Here is a 15,618-nt window from a genome sequence, read left to right on the forward strand (position 1 = left end):
GTACATGCGCGCAGGTGTGTAGTATGCCTGGTGTACAAACTTGTAATGAATGATCCTTAGATTACCGTTTGGAGTAAGGATTTGTGTTAAGGCACAAGTTTGTTGCCACTCGTTTTCAGATAGCGGTCTTTCCAATAACTCATCCCATCTTGCTTTGGCCTTGTCAGTAGTGTACGGTATCTCAGCCTGTGCCGTGGAGTACAACCTAGACACCAGGTGTGATAGATCTTGTGTGGTGATGACCAGCTGTAGTGTGTTCAGGCTATCTGGTTCCGTCGGGAATGTTGGATAGTGTACCTGCATTGCACGTTTCAGTCGATAGTGCGTGAATTGAAACATGGGCGTTTTGTTTTGAACATACGTTAGGTCTTCTGTGTTTACAAAGGAGCGTTCATGAAACATATCACCCATTTTCCCAATACCTACTTGTTGCAGTAGTGACATGCCCACTTTTTCCCACGTTACCGATAATGCTTGATGGTAGGGTAAAGGCATCGCGGGGGCGTACAATGGTGTCTTGTGCGCTAGGTGTCCCAACTTTCTCCATGCCTTGACGGTGTTGTCGACTGTGTTAATATCACGTGTATGTAGGGGCTGTCGGACATGGGAGAGGATCGACGTCAGCGGTATCGGCAACGCATCTCCCTCCTCAATAGCAGTGTGCGTGAGGTATGGTATTTCGTGGAACCAATATGCAGCATATTGCGCTTGGGCGCATAAGTAGTACAATAGGAAGTCTGGCACCCCGAAACCTCCCCTGATATATGGAAGAGTTAGCGTCTGAAGGTCTACACGTGCTTGTTTTCCTGCCCAGATTAGTTTTAGTACCAGTGATTTTATACTCCTGAATACTTCTGCCGGTGGTGTAATAGGGATGTTATTAAACAGGTATAGTAGTTTAGGCAGTATGTTCATCTTCACGATCGCTATACGATCTGCTAATGACAGGGGTAGCTGTATCCAACGTGTTACCTTATCTTCCAACTTGGAGATTGCCGTGCCATAGTTCGATCTGAGGACCTCCGCTGGGTCTCTATGGTACCACACACCCAGATACCTCACCGGGTCCGACTGCCACTCCAAAGGGTATTCAGTGTCCTGGGGGGTTGTCGTATCTGTCAGGGGTATAATGGAGGATTTGGACCAGTTTATGGCTAGGCCTGAGTGCCCACCAAATTTGATATATTCGCGTATTATTGAATTTAGATGTGTGTTGGGGTCACGGACATATAGCAGCATATCATCTGCGTAGAGCGAGATGTGCAGTGGCCTAGATGGGAACTGAAGCGCTGAATCTTTGTAGTTTTGCCGTATAATGCAGGCTAGGGGTTCAAGTGCTAATGCGAATAATAGGGGTGAGAGAGGGCATCCCTGCCTGGTGCCACGCTGAATATGGAATGATTCCGATACATAACCATTGATGCGCACCCTGGCACACGGTTTGGTATATATGAGTGATACCCACTGTACAAATAGTCTGGGGAACCCCATTCTATGTAAAATGGTAAGTAAGTATTCCCACTCAAATGCCTTGGCGGCATCCAGCATAACCGCTGCCGCCTTCGTGGATGGATGGAGATAGTGTGAAAGGGCGAACAGTGACCTAGTATTATGGGAGGTAGAACGCGTAGGGACAAAACCTGCCTGATCTGGCAAAACCAGTCTCGTCATTAGAGGTTTCAGTCGCATGGCCAGCAACTTCGCCAATATTTTAGAGTCGGTGTTAATGAGTGAAAGCGGTCTATATGAGTCGCATACCTCTGGATCTTTGGTAGGTTTGAGGAGCGCTATGATTGCTGCTTCACGCAGCGTCGAGGGTAATTCTGCTTGTTCGAAAGCTGCTCCATACATTTCCACCATATGTGGGGCAAGTATGTCCACATACCATTTATAAAATTCATTAGTGTACCCATCCGGGCCTGGTGCCTTCCCATTCGGGAGGGATCCAATTACATCAGTTACATCCTCCACCGTGATGGGGGAAGCCAACATCTCCCTCTGCCCGTCCGACAGCCATCCTATAGCTACATTCTCTAAATATTTGAAGGTGTCCTCACTCGTCGCTATCGGTCGTGATCTGTACAGCTCCTCGTACCCTACAGCGAAACATTTTAATATGTCCGCCGCTTGCGTGTGTAGTGTGCCATCCGCCGCCTTAATACGTAGAATTGGTGTGTGTCCTTTGCCATCGCAAATTTTGGCCGCCAGTATACTGCCAGGTCTGCCACCCTCCCCATATGCTCTAGCAGAATGCTTCCTATCTAAGTATTTGATTTCGTCGTCTATGAATGTTTGATGTTCTGAGTGTAGCGTTCTCAGTTCCCCCATCAGGGTGACATCTTGAGTAGCCTCGAAGGCCAACTCCAGTTCCCTCATGCGTGTTTCGCAACGTGTTATTTGTCGTCGGATATCTTTTAAAATACCTATTGTGGTGCTCATGCATACGCCACGTATCGTGGCCTTGAACGCTTCCCATAACAGTCCGGGGTCCTCCACTACAGGTTCCTTCAGTAGGAAGTATTCTTTGATCGCTTTGTGAATGGTGTTTGCGTATACTGTGTCCGTGAGTGCGCGGGAGTTGAATCTCCAGTGAAAAGGGGGCATTGTATAATTCGGGATCATGAGGGCCAACAATACAGGGTTGTGGTCCGAAAGTGTCCTGGGTAATATCTTAATCTCTCGTGACCACAATGTGATTCCATCTGACCCTAGCCAGTAATCTAAGCGTGACCAGCTTTGATGGGCCGCAGAAATGTGTGTAGCACCTGGAGTGCCAGGGTATTTGTGTCTCCAAAGGTCAGTCAGTGAGAGATCTGAAAGCATGTGCATTATCTTAGCCCTGGCCTGTTTATGTGGTTCTGATGAGTTCGTGGACCGGTCCACCCCCTCCTCCATCGTCACATTCCAGTCCCCACCGCATATGATGTGAGTGTTCGTTAGTATTTGTAGGTGGCCCCACAGTTCTCGGAAGAATTCCGGGGTGTCCGTATTCGGCCCGTATAGATTGAGAAACGTTATCCGCTGCCCACGCAGTGTGCCCGATACAATAACATATCTGCCATTGGGATCACTTATAATCTTATGTGCTGTGAAGTTCATGCCTCTGCGTATTAGTGTGATCACTCCCCTCGAGTAGGAGGAATAGTTAGCCATGTATGAGGATTCCGACCAACGTCCCCCTATTTGTGCATGCGTGTTAGGTGCAAAATGTGTCTCTTGTAACACAGCAATATCAATTTCCCATCTCTTTAAGTAGGCAAAGACCTGTCTAATTTTCTTCGGCTGAGCTAGACCCCGGATATTCCATGTGAGGAGGTTGATATGATTCCTATTGGTGTCTCCCACTACCTGTGCCATCCATAAAATTGATGGTTCCATCTAATCAGCAAATGATAAGTAGAAACAGTACAATTCTGTGTTTCCCCAGTTAAGAGCATGTGCGCACCACCATCCCCCGCCCAGTAACACCTCGTAGACGATCATGTGTTATCAGCTTTGGTCTCAGAACTTGAACAATTCTCCCCTTCCCTCCGCCCCCACCCACTCCAGCATCCCAATTCTGCCGAAGCCATTGTCCCATTGTAAACAAACCCTAAAAAACAGTCAAATATAAACAACTTTGTTGGGGATCACCCTTTCGGAGGTCCGCCTGGGGCACAACTCTACACCCAACTGAATGGGTGCGGACTACTCATACATTCGCGATTCATACATGTGTATTGAGTCTGTCCATCCCGGTTCCACCCACAGACCCCGGTATTCTGGTGAGTTAGCATAGATCACAATAGTAGGTTAATGTATATGAATATCGTAAACATTGCACCACTCTATGTGGGGGTTGGACCCGACGTACCAATTTGATGTCGCGACACAGTGTTTTATAGGTACGCAATGTGGACTCCCCCATTCGTGGCCATCCGCTCAGGAGAGCGACAGTGCGCTGAGTCATACTTTCCAGGTCACCAGTGTAAGCGTAATGGTACTTGCAGATCACAAGTTCAAAACAGAAAGTGGCCATTATCAGCACTTTGTCAACAGTATGTGCGTTCCGTGGCCACTGCCAGTTATCGCCTGTCACTATGCATAGTCAAAATCGTCAGCGTCTCTGTAGTAAACCTCGATAGGAGCCTATGGGCAAAGCAATCTGCGTCATTATGTCATTCATGCATGCTGAACTTGGACAAATGTCTTGGTGCAGACTTGCTTTCAGCACTATGCAAGTGAGATCTGAAAATCAGGCCAGTGTCAATGCATGTGAGCAAAGAGCCAGTAGATCTGGGGCTCCTGTGTCTATGCAAAGAGGCCTCTTGGGAGAATAGTAAAAGGGAGTCTTACCATAAATTTGCAGCTTACCACCCTCATTCTTTCTCCGCTTCGTCCGAGTCTGTGTGCCGAGCGTCTCGTGCTTGCTGCTTGCGTTGCTGTACCACCTTTTTAACGAATTCTTGGGCTGCCCTTGGGGTTGGTAACACCACTGCCTTGTCATTCCATGTCACCCTCAGCCGCGCCGGATACAGCATGGAATATCCCACGTTTAAGTCTCTGAGTTTGGCCTTGACGGACGCAAATTCCTTCCTCGCCTGCTGTACCGCCATTGTGTGGTCCGGGTAGAACTCCAGGGTGTTTCCTTGGTGTGTGATCTTCCCCTTCTTGCGCGCCATTCGTAGGATGGTGTCTCTGTCGCGATAATTGAGGATCCTCGCAACAATCGGTCTTGGTGTCGCTCCTGGTTTCGGCTTGGGCGCCAAGGACCTGTGGGCTCTCTCCACTATGAAAATTTGAGACAGGGCCTCCGTCCCAAAAATGTCCCTGCATAGTTGTTCTATGTAGACCTCCATCTTGCCCGTGTTTGTAGATTCCGGTAGGCCCGTTATGCGTACATTATTGCGTCTGGAGCGCGCTTCCAAATCCTCCTCCCTTGCTTTGATTACCTCCAGGACTCGCTCCATTCCGGTACACTTGCTAGTCGTGGCACGCGATTCATCCTCCACTGTCGATATTCTGGATTCGGCGGTGTCTAGCCTTTCGCCATGTTTCTCAAGTTTGTCTGACATCCCATCCATCCGACACGTCAGGTTATCTAGTTTCCCGTTGATATCCTGTACATTAGCTTGTATGGACAGCAATATCCTTTCCATATGGGACGTGGGCTCCATATTCGGCGCTCCTTCCCCCTCTGGTACCTGTTCTGTGACTTTTGGTGCCTTCTTGCTCTCAAAGGAGATTTTTTGTTGCTGCTTATCCGGCTTCCCCATCTCGAATGATCCAGGAGGCCCACTAATCGTTATTCGTCTTGTTGTTCTGGTGGCCCTGGCCGCTGCCGCCGTGGTCGTACTTCTGGTCGCGATCCCGGGGGGCACCCCAGTACAGCGGTCCCCCAGCTTCCTTCGCTGTATGTCCTCGCCTCCTATCTAGCAAGAGCCGCAGGGGAGCACGTCCGAGTGCATGCGTGATTCACTCCCCAATGGTGGGTGCTTGTGTAGGACAGTTCTATCTGTCCGGGGCCATCCACCTCTTGTTGCCTTCGACCCTCGTTCACCTGGTCGCCATCAGATGGGTCGCACTGACGCCCTTCACGCAGTGTCTTTGCGGTTGAGAGCCTGTGATCGCTTAATGCCTTTGGGACACTGAATCGTTCCTCGCACTGGGCCTGCCGTGCGTTTTGGTAATCTTACCCCGACATGGCACTTGTCCAGTTATGCTGAGCTGTCGCGGCTCCCGCCCAGCGAGAAAACGGTGCCTCACGGGAACAGACGAGCAGCGGCTGCCCTCCCTCGGTAGCGCCGGTGTTCCGCTATCTCCATGAAGCGTTGTGCGGATCTGGGTCCCCACTTGAATCGTTGGGTTGTAGTGGGAAGGTGCTGTAGCTGCCCGTATGCCCCAGCTTATCCGGAGCGCTGACGCCCGTATCTAAGTGGCATAGATTTCAATCACCCGCGCTCAGGAGCCCGCACAGTGCTCGGTCTTGGGCGTAAGCCTGCGATGCCCTCAATGCAACGTACAATGCACTCCGCCGTCCAGGGGATGATGGTGCATGATTTTATTTTGTTACTCTTCCCCCTGCGCGCCGCTTCTCCGATGTTCCACTACAGCCGCAATGCTTGCTTACCGCCGGGCTAAACAGCCATAGTCCGCGTTGCGTCCATGGGCGCCGCCATCTTGTGGATCATCGGCCAGAAGTCCTTAAAGGGGCCGTTCGCGACTGCCTCCCAACATCCACTGTTCACCCAGCAGTTGTACACCCATAAGTTCTGTGACCATGCGGTTGGCAGTCGCAAGTCACCTCAGGTTTAGGTGCAGGGGCCAAAGGTTTCTCCGTGATTCGTTGCTCCGCAGATGATCGCGGTGCCGGCCGCCATCTTGTTACCTCGCGCTGGTCTCTCAAGTGTTCGCCGCTGTTTTATAGCGACAGAACGCTATTTAGACTCCCGCACTCGTCGTTGTCAGGGCTAGAGGCATTCATAACCCCTAATCTGTGATTTCCGACGTCCGTGGGGGCCAGGATAGACCGCTCAAGCCATGCTTTTCGAGTCGTCGGGCGGAGCTGTGTAGTCACCCAGCCATTCCGCCGTGCGCCCCCTAGCGCCTCTTGCCCTTCAATCTTTGTGTTGCAGCTCAAGCAAAGTCGTTGGGGTGCAAGTTCTTCATGTGTCGCACTACATTTGCTGTGCTAAAGAAGTATTTTTGGTATCTCTCCTGAGGCACAGCCGGGAGCCACGAACTGTCTATGTTTTTAAAACTGCTTGAAACTTGAAACTTGTGCTTTTAAAACTTTATGCTCACCTGCTCTTTGCGCATTTGACTTGATTCCGGACACCCCTGCACAGCGGATTTAGCGCTGGTGCGGGCGAGGTGTTTGTATTTACATTTGCCGCCATTGCCGCACTTTCCGGGACACGCCCCTTTTCGCCAATAGCCTATTAAAGCGCTGATCACTAGCGCTGCTCTGTTCACGCATTTCTCCTGAGGCACAGCCGGGAGCCACGAACTGTCTATGTTTTTAAAACTGCTTGAAACTTGAAACTTGTGCTTTTAAAACTTTATGCTCACCTGCTCTTTGCGCATTTGACTTGATTCCGGACACCCCTGCACAGCGGATTTAGCGCTGGTGCGGGCGAGGTGTTTGTATTTACATTTGCCGCCATTGCCGCACTTTCCGGGACACGCCCACCGGCGCTGGCCACGCCCCTTTTCGCCAATAGCCTATTAAAGCGCTGATCACTAGCGCTGCTCTGTTCACGCATTTCTCCTGAGGCACAGCCGGGAGCCACGAACTGTCTATGTTTTTAAAACTGCTTGAAACTTGAAACTTGTGCTTTTAAAACTTTATGCTCACCTGCTCTTTGCGCATTTGACTTGATTCCGGACACCCCTGCACAGCGGATTTAGCGCTGGTGCGGGCGAGGTGTTTGTATTTACATTTGCCGCCATTGCCGCACTTTCCGGGACACGCCCACCGGCGCTGGCCACGCCCCTTTTCCAACCCTTCCCCTACCAGTACATAGGATGTGCCCCTACCGGAAGCGCAGCGGACGAGCGCAGCGGGTGCGACGATTGCGCGCCGAAGGCTCGCCTAAGGCAAGCCCGTATGCGCCCGTCCGCGGCCGGCCGGGGCCTGGGGCCTGCCACTCTGCCCAATTCACATCCTATGGCCCCAGGGACCTGACTGCTCTACACTCACCCTGGCCGCTGGAATCCGCCAGCCATCATAACCTACAACAGCATGGTGTCTACCAAGCCCGCACGTCTTTCCCCGAGATCAGGACCCTCCCATCCTCCCTCACCCCTGAATACACAATCACTCCCCCCCTTTCTAAACCCCTGCCCGCTCAAGCATCTGCTAATTTGGAACTAGCAATCATGTATCTTAACACCCGGTCGCTCGTCAGACATCAATCTGACATCCACCACCTCCTGGATTCAGACCGACCTGACATTCTTCTTCTAACGGAGACTTGGCTGAATGACGACTCCACCCCCGACGTATTGGCAGCCATTCCACCGGGTTATTACATTCTCCAAGCCAACCGGCCGGCTGGCAAACCAGGAGGTGGCGTAGCCGCTATTATCAAATCTCCTCTCAGGTTCAGCTCCCTTTCTCTACTCACCATCCCCCAGGTTGACTGCCTGGCAATCAGATTTGATTCCTCGGTGTCCCCTTTCACCTGTGTTTTGGCATACCGCCCCCCTCAACCCATGCCTAACTTTTCCTCCCTTTTTGGTGATCTACTCTCTCAGCTCACAATCAACAATTCTAAAATCCTGGTCCTAGGTGACTTTAACTACTGGCCATCAGATGCAAATGAAAGCCCTCACTCCTTGGCTTTTACTGACCTGCTAAGTGGGCTTAATGGCTCTCAACATATTCATACAGCCACCCACTCTAAAGGCCACATCCTAGACCAGGTGTGGACCTATAATCTGGAAAGCAATTCGCTCACGATATTACCTTGTCACTGGTCTGACCACTTTCTAATTTCTTTTTGTCTTCTGATTCCTCCACCACCCCCTCATAGCCGAGGCCCTAGCCTTCTGGCTCGCAACTGGAATAAAGCAGACCACACTCGCTTCCTCACCTCTCTAATTTCCTCGGCTCCGTCCTGCCTAGGCTCCATAGAATCTCAAGAAGCTGCATTAACTGAATGGTTAGAAATTGCCAGCGACAAGGTCGCTCCCCTCAAACTAGTCAGAGCCAAGCGTCCCCATGACGCACATCGGTGGTTCTCAGATAGCCTCAAATCCCTTAAACTGGGACTTCGCCAAGCTGAACGTCATTGGCGTAGAAACTACGATCCTTTAGAGAAACTTCATTTTCTAAAACTATCTGGAGAATATAAACAGGCTATTTCAGCAGCTAAAACCACCTACTTCTCCTCAAAAATTCTCAACTCTGTGCAAAAATCCAAAGAAATTTTTGCCATTGTGGAAGAGCTTTCACATCCGGATAGGGTGACTATCAAACCCCTTCCGTCCCAGGCCCTCTGCGACTCCCTCAACTGTTTCTTTATAGAAAAAATCAGTAAAATCAAAAACAGTATATCTTCCGGACCGCCGGCGACGGCCCTCTCTGAGGTCACCCCCTCCTTTAACCCCCACTCCCTCACTCAGCTCCCCTCCATACCAGAGGAAGACTTTCTCTCCCTACTTAATAACATTTCATCTGGTTCCCCCACAGATTGTTGCCCCCCTACGATTCTCCGGGCCGCCCCTCCGCTGGCCCTTCTGAACAACTCTCTACTGCTCGGTCAGGTTCCCAGCCAGTTTAAGAACGCTGAGGTGGTTCCTATATTAAAAAAACCCAACGCTGATCCCGGGGTTCTGGGCAATTTCCGCCCCATTTCCCTGCTCCCTTACTTGAGTAAGGTACTTGAGTCTCACGTGACCAGCGTCCTCAGTTCCTTCATCGAAGACTCTAACTTCCTTGATTCCCAGCAAGCCGGGTTTAGACCTGCACACTCGACCGAGGCGGTTATCCTCTCTGTCATGGAGGAACTCCGTAGAGGCGCTGACTCCAACATCAGCCAAGCCTTGGTCCTTCTGGATCTGTCGGCTGCCTTTGACACGGTCGACCACACCCTCTTGGTCGACCGTGTCAAAGAAGCGGGCATCGGTGGGACGGCCCTTAACTGGGTCCGTTCCTTTCTGACGGACCGCCACCAATCTGTCCGACTCTCCCAGTTTTCGGCTGACAGGAGGATGCTTACCTGCGGTGTTCCACAGGGTTCGTCCTTGTCACCACTTCTTTTTAACCTGTATCTCACCCCCTTGATCCGTTCCCTCCGGGGTTGGAATGTCTCTGCATTTAATTATGCAGACGACATTCAGCTTGTCTTCAACCTTGACTCCTCTGACGATGCGGCCCAAAATTTCCAATCCACCCTCTGCCATATTAGCAATTGGATGGGCGCCCACCATCTCAAACTTAATCCCGACAAGACGGAGCTTGTTCTTGTCGGAGGCCCATCCAACCCTTGGAACTCCACCTTCTGGCCCCTCTCACTTGCCCCCCCCCCCACCCTGCTGACAAAGTGAAAAGCCTAGGGGTTTACATCTCCCACGATCTCTCTATGAAACATCAGGTCAATGCCACTGTGTCCTCTTGCTTTTTTCAGCTTAGGAAGATCCGAAAAATAGCCCACTTCCTGACCACCAAAGCCCTCACTCTGGCATTGCTGGCCCTAGTCATCTCTCGGATCAACTACGCTAACGCTCTGTATGTAGGAATCCCTCAATATCAGATCAAACGTTTGCAGTTGATACAAAACCAGGCAGCTCGCCTAATTTATCATCAACCCAAACATCATCACGTCCACCCTCTGCTCAAAACCCTTCATTGGCTTCCTGTATCAGAGCGTTGCAAGTTCAAACTTGGCTGTCTGATTCATAAATCTTTGTCCGGCATCGGCCCTTCCTTCATCTCTTCCCTCCTACATCGCTATGTCCCCTCCAGGCACCTCCGATCCTCTGACCAAGCACTCCTCCAGGCACCCAGATACAGGCGCAAAAAACATGGAGGTCTCAGATTTTCTTTTCTGGCCCCCTCATTTTGGAACTCTCTCCCATTGGAACTTAGACTCTCTTGCTCCCATCTTCAATTTAGGTCTCTCCTTAAAACCCACCTCTTCCGCAGTGCCTATTCATAGGTTTTTCTCACCCCCTCTGCCTCCCACCGAATATAGTGAACAGCGCCAAGAAACCGTCCGGTGTATGCTGCGCTTTATAAGTAATTTTTACATTACATTACATTACATTACATGGATCAGCCTTTGCTTGGCAAATTTTACAGATTACTTTTGGAGTAATAACCTTCGGCTGGGGTAGTAGCTATGACAAAAAGGTTCAATAAAGGGCCTTGACGTTCAATCAGAATATGAAATTGAAGAATAATTGATAATCCCAGCCAAGAAAGGAAGCAACTGTGCATCTAAAGCAACAAAGTTCTGTGGAGTTTGCGATGATGCATGGTCCAAGCAGGAAGTATTGGTAGCAAAGTCTTTATAATCAAGTTTTCTAATAAATATTGGTTGTCCATTCACAGAAGTAAGTTGAAGTATATCTCCAAAAAGTATGATATATTTTTTCTAAATAAGTCATCTCATCCAATACGGTCACGTGGTGATGATTTCTGGTGCACTACGTTAGTAATACCTTTGGCGCTGAGGTTGAACGTACCCAGTTATGATGTGTGGTCGGGGGGGTACAGTAATTGAAGTAATGTCTTTTGTTGATTGAATTCTGCATCAATTCCATTTAAAAGGGACAGTATAGGGGAGGAGCTACGCGCGCATCCAAGATGGCCGCATGAGCACAGTGCTCCCGAGACCCTCGTAGCCCCTCGAATATATCCTGCCACTTATCCTGTTCGTCGTTGAACTCTCAGTGTTGCTGAACCACGGGAGAATCGAACGCTGTAACCCGTGTCCCGAACTGACCCCGGATGCCAGAGTTGTGAGGTTAAAGAGTTTGCGGCCTCTACCTTTCAGATGCCTGGGCCTGAGTTGGCTAAGTGCCCGAGGTGTAGTTCAACAACAACGGTGCGATTTACCGGAAGTGGCCGGTCTGGCCCTACTTTCGCTTTCGATTTCATCAATCGACATCGACTTCGGATTTGGGTGCATTTCACTAGTGCGGACAACTCTATCACTGTTAAAAGAGCTGGTTGACTGCACAGTCCGATGAGGGACCAATCCTTGTCTTGAGAACTGGGTTTCTGGCCGACCATCGCTGGTGCTCTGCCTTGAGGCCTTCCTGTACCCTACCTCCGTGGGAGCGGTGTGAGCGTGTTCCGTGGATCGGAGGCTGAGTGTGCGATCTTGTCATGGGCACTTGGAAGTCTTACTCCCTCCCTGAATTGTACGACGAACTGTGGATTGTACCGAAATGGCAAATAAACAGGAGGGGGATAAGCAGAAATTGAAGACCACTAGACGGGGAGGATACACCCAATCGAATGTTATGGACCGCTATGCCCAAGTTAAAGTATCGCCTGGGTGACCGGGTGGAACACGTGATGAGGCGAGGAATTCCTCTGGTCCGGTAATGGAGCCAACGTTACAAGAGGTAATGGCCGCCATTGATGGGATCAAATCCTCCCTTGGGAAGCAAATGGAGGCTCTTGCTCATAAGCTGGACACAGTGTCTATTGAGGTGAATTTGATTCGTACTGACCTCACGAAAACTAGGGAAAAGGTCAAATCATTGTACATAAAAACATCAAGTCTCACGGATGACGTCACCGAATTGCAGACTGAGGTCCGGAATCTGAGGGCCTCGAATGACCTCGTTGTCCGTCATCTGGAGGATTTCGAAGGGAGGGCCCGGAGGAATAACATACGCATCATCGGAGTACCGGAAAAGGCGGAGGACCAGGTGGCAGACCTCTTTGTTAAGGATCTCATTGTCAACCATCTTGCACCCAAAGACCTGAGCCAGTTCTTTACTCTCGAGCGGGCACACAGGGTCCCTGGTGGGAAGCCGCGAGTGGGCACCACGCCTAGGCCTATTATAGCTCGGATATTTAATTTTCGGGACAGAGATGCCATTCTCCAGGCCTCCCAAGCGGGTGGGCCCTTGAAGTATGACAATGCGTCCATCAGTTTCTTCCCGGATTTCACACAGACTGTTCAGAAACAGAGACTCAGTTTCCTGGGAGTGAAGAGAAGACTTTGGGACATGGGACTCAAATATGCGATGCTTTCCCCTGCTAGGCTGCGGATCGAACACAGTGAGCGGGCCTACTTCTTTGAAAAACCGGAGACCGCGGCTGAATGGTTGGCCACCTTGTCGGCTCAGCAAGAGCCAGAGGGATAGTGTGGTGGTGCCTAGGGGGGATCGCAGGACCAGGAATAAGCACTGTGGTTCTGGTATCTGGGGACACCTTGGGTGCTGATTGTTGTGATAGTTCAGATCTTATTATATTGATTCATGTAGTAAGGTGTGGGGGTTAACGGGCAATCGGGGGTCTTTCTCCTCCTCAGATCTACTTCTCGTAGTTTAGTTTAGATGTGGGGGCGACAGGCACTCTGCGAGTTGGGGTGGCTTTATAGTCTGAAGCAGGGGTGCAGGGAGGGGGTATTGTAACGGGAAGTTTGGGAGTGGTTGGGGGGGTATTGTTTTTTTGTTTTGTTTTGTTCATGTTCCTGCAAGGCACCATATCTCGAGACTTTTTCATTACTGTGCTAGACTCAAGAGAGGGTTGGGTCTTGTTTCTCTTTCATGATGGGGGTTAGGGGGTTAGGGGGTTGAGGGTGATGAGCTGGAACTTAAATGGGTTGGCCGATAAGATTAAAAGCATTGTAGTATTACAGCTACTTAAAAGGCATTCTCCTGATGTGGTACTGCTTCAAGAAACCCACTTGATAGGGAATACGTGCAAAGCGATGAATAGGAAGGGATATCGCCTAGTAGCTCATGCTGGATTTACGACTGGTTCCCGAGGAGTTGGCATCCTTCTCAAAAATTCTCTTCCATTAGAGGTGGAATCTATTGTTTTGGATGATAGGGGGCGCTATGCTGCTGTATCGGGACGCTGGGAGGACTCTACGCTTTCTCTGGTGTCTATTTATGTTCCTCCTGGCCTGCAGTCTGCGATATTTGCTGACCTGGGACGGGTTATACTAGATCTTCCGGGTGGTTTCTTGATCCTGGGTGGTGTCTTTAATGCAGTAGTTTCTGGTGGGTTAGATCGATATCCCCCTAGGGGTGTCGGAAGGACCCATAGGTGGTTGCCTGACTTTATTGAGACAATGGGCCTGTTAGATTGCTGGAGGTTGCTCCACTCCAATCAGCAGCAATATACATTCCTCTTGGGCGCCCATGGCACTCTTTCGAGGATAGACTATGCTTTGGTACCAGCGGCCCAGGCGTCGTATGTCGCTGAGGTCATTCATATGGCTAGGGGTGTTTCGGATCATTCCCCGCTTTGGCTTAGATTTGAACTAGCTCCTGGCTCAGGGGGGAGGATAGCCCCCATTAACCCTTGTTATCTGCACAACCCTAAGATTCGGAATGATTTGGTACAAGCGTTGGGACATTATTTCCAGGATAATGAAGGCTCAGTCTCCTCGTCGGTCTCTCTATGGGAGGCTTTTAAGACGGTGCTCAGGGGCCAAGCTCTGTCCCTTATCACAGGTGTCAAAAGGCAGAAAGAGGAGGATGTGGTTAGAATTGAGACTGATATTGTTAGCTTAGAACGGGAGCTTGAGCAAGAGGTGACCCGCGCTAGACTACATGTCCTGCAGTTGAAGCAGCTAGAATACAGAACGTTGGTCATGGACAGGGCGAAGGCCCTTAGTCGGGAACAGCAAGGGCGTCTTTGTGACGTTGGTGACAAGGCTGGCAAATTGATTGCTTGGCTGGACAAGAAAGACAGAGCTAGTCGCGTAGTTCCTGAGGTTGAAGCGGAGGGTGGTGTTTGTATAACTGATCCGCAGGGGATAGTGGACTGCTTCGCCGATCACTTTAGCTCTATCTATTCTTCTGTATCTGATAGACGGAGGAGGATTCTCGCTTATTGTTACAAGACATAGCGCTTCCGATTCTATCTGTTGAGGATCGTGACCTCATTGATGGTAGGATTACCGCTGAGGAAGTGGCCTTAGCGGTGCGCTCCCTGAATTTGGGTAAGGCAATGGGCCCCAATGGTCTCCCGATGGAACTCTACAAGCTTAGGCCAGACAAGATTGCTCCCTATCTGAGAGACATGTTCTTAGAATCTCGGGAGTGTGGTCTTCTCCCTCGAGATCAGAGACTGGCGTCGATAGTGGTGATTCATAAGGAAGGGAAGCCTAAGAATAGATGTGCTTCATATCGGCCGATCTCGTTGTTGAACGCGGAACCCAAGATTTTGGCTAAATTGTTAGCTACCAGATTGCTTGAGGTCATTAGTGAAATTATCCATCCAGATCAATCTGGCTTTATCCCGCACAGGAATACTGCCTTGAATCTTAGGCGTCTGCATGGGGTTCTGGAGAGGGCCTCTACGTTACGGGAGCCAGACGTTTTGGCGTCATTAGACGCCACGATGGCTTTTGATACCATTGAATGGCCGTATCTATGGGCAGTATTGACCAAGTTAGGTTTCGGCCCAGACTTCGTCAGTTGGGTGCGTCTTCTCTATACCGCACCCCTCGCTCAAGTAGTGGTTAACGGTCGTGTTTCGGCGCCATTTTGTCTTGGGAGGGGCACCCGACAGGTTGCCCCCTTTCCCCTCTTTTGTTTGCTTTGGCCTATGAACCTCTAGCGGCTTGGCTTCGCTGGGAGCCTTCGATCAAAGGTATTCAATGGTCTCCGCAGTTCGAAGATCGCATTTCATTATATGCGGACGATATTTTATTGTATCTGACCTCTCCCAGGAAATCGTTGAATGCTCTCTGTGATGTTCTGGTCTCCTATGGTAGAAATTCCGGATTGGTTATAAATTGGGCAAAATCCTATTTGTATGTCCTGTGTGGCAATGTGCCTGTTTTGCCTCGTAATTGTCCGATCCAAATTACGAAGGATGGGTTCAAATATCTCGGGGATATATGTCTCTATGGATCCCGTTGTCAGATACGAACAGAACCTTCTCCCCCCGTTGATTCGGCTGAAGCATGATGTTGCGTGCTGGCTGAAACTTCT

The sequence above is a fragment of the Lissotriton vulgaris genome, chromosome 4_1, assembly GCF_964263255.1.
Source record: "Lissotriton vulgaris chromosome 4_1, aLisVul1.2, whole genome shotgun sequence".
Classification (NCBI taxonomy): domain Eukaryota; kingdom Metazoa; phylum Chordata; class Amphibia; order Caudata; family Salamandridae; genus Lissotriton; species Lissotriton vulgaris.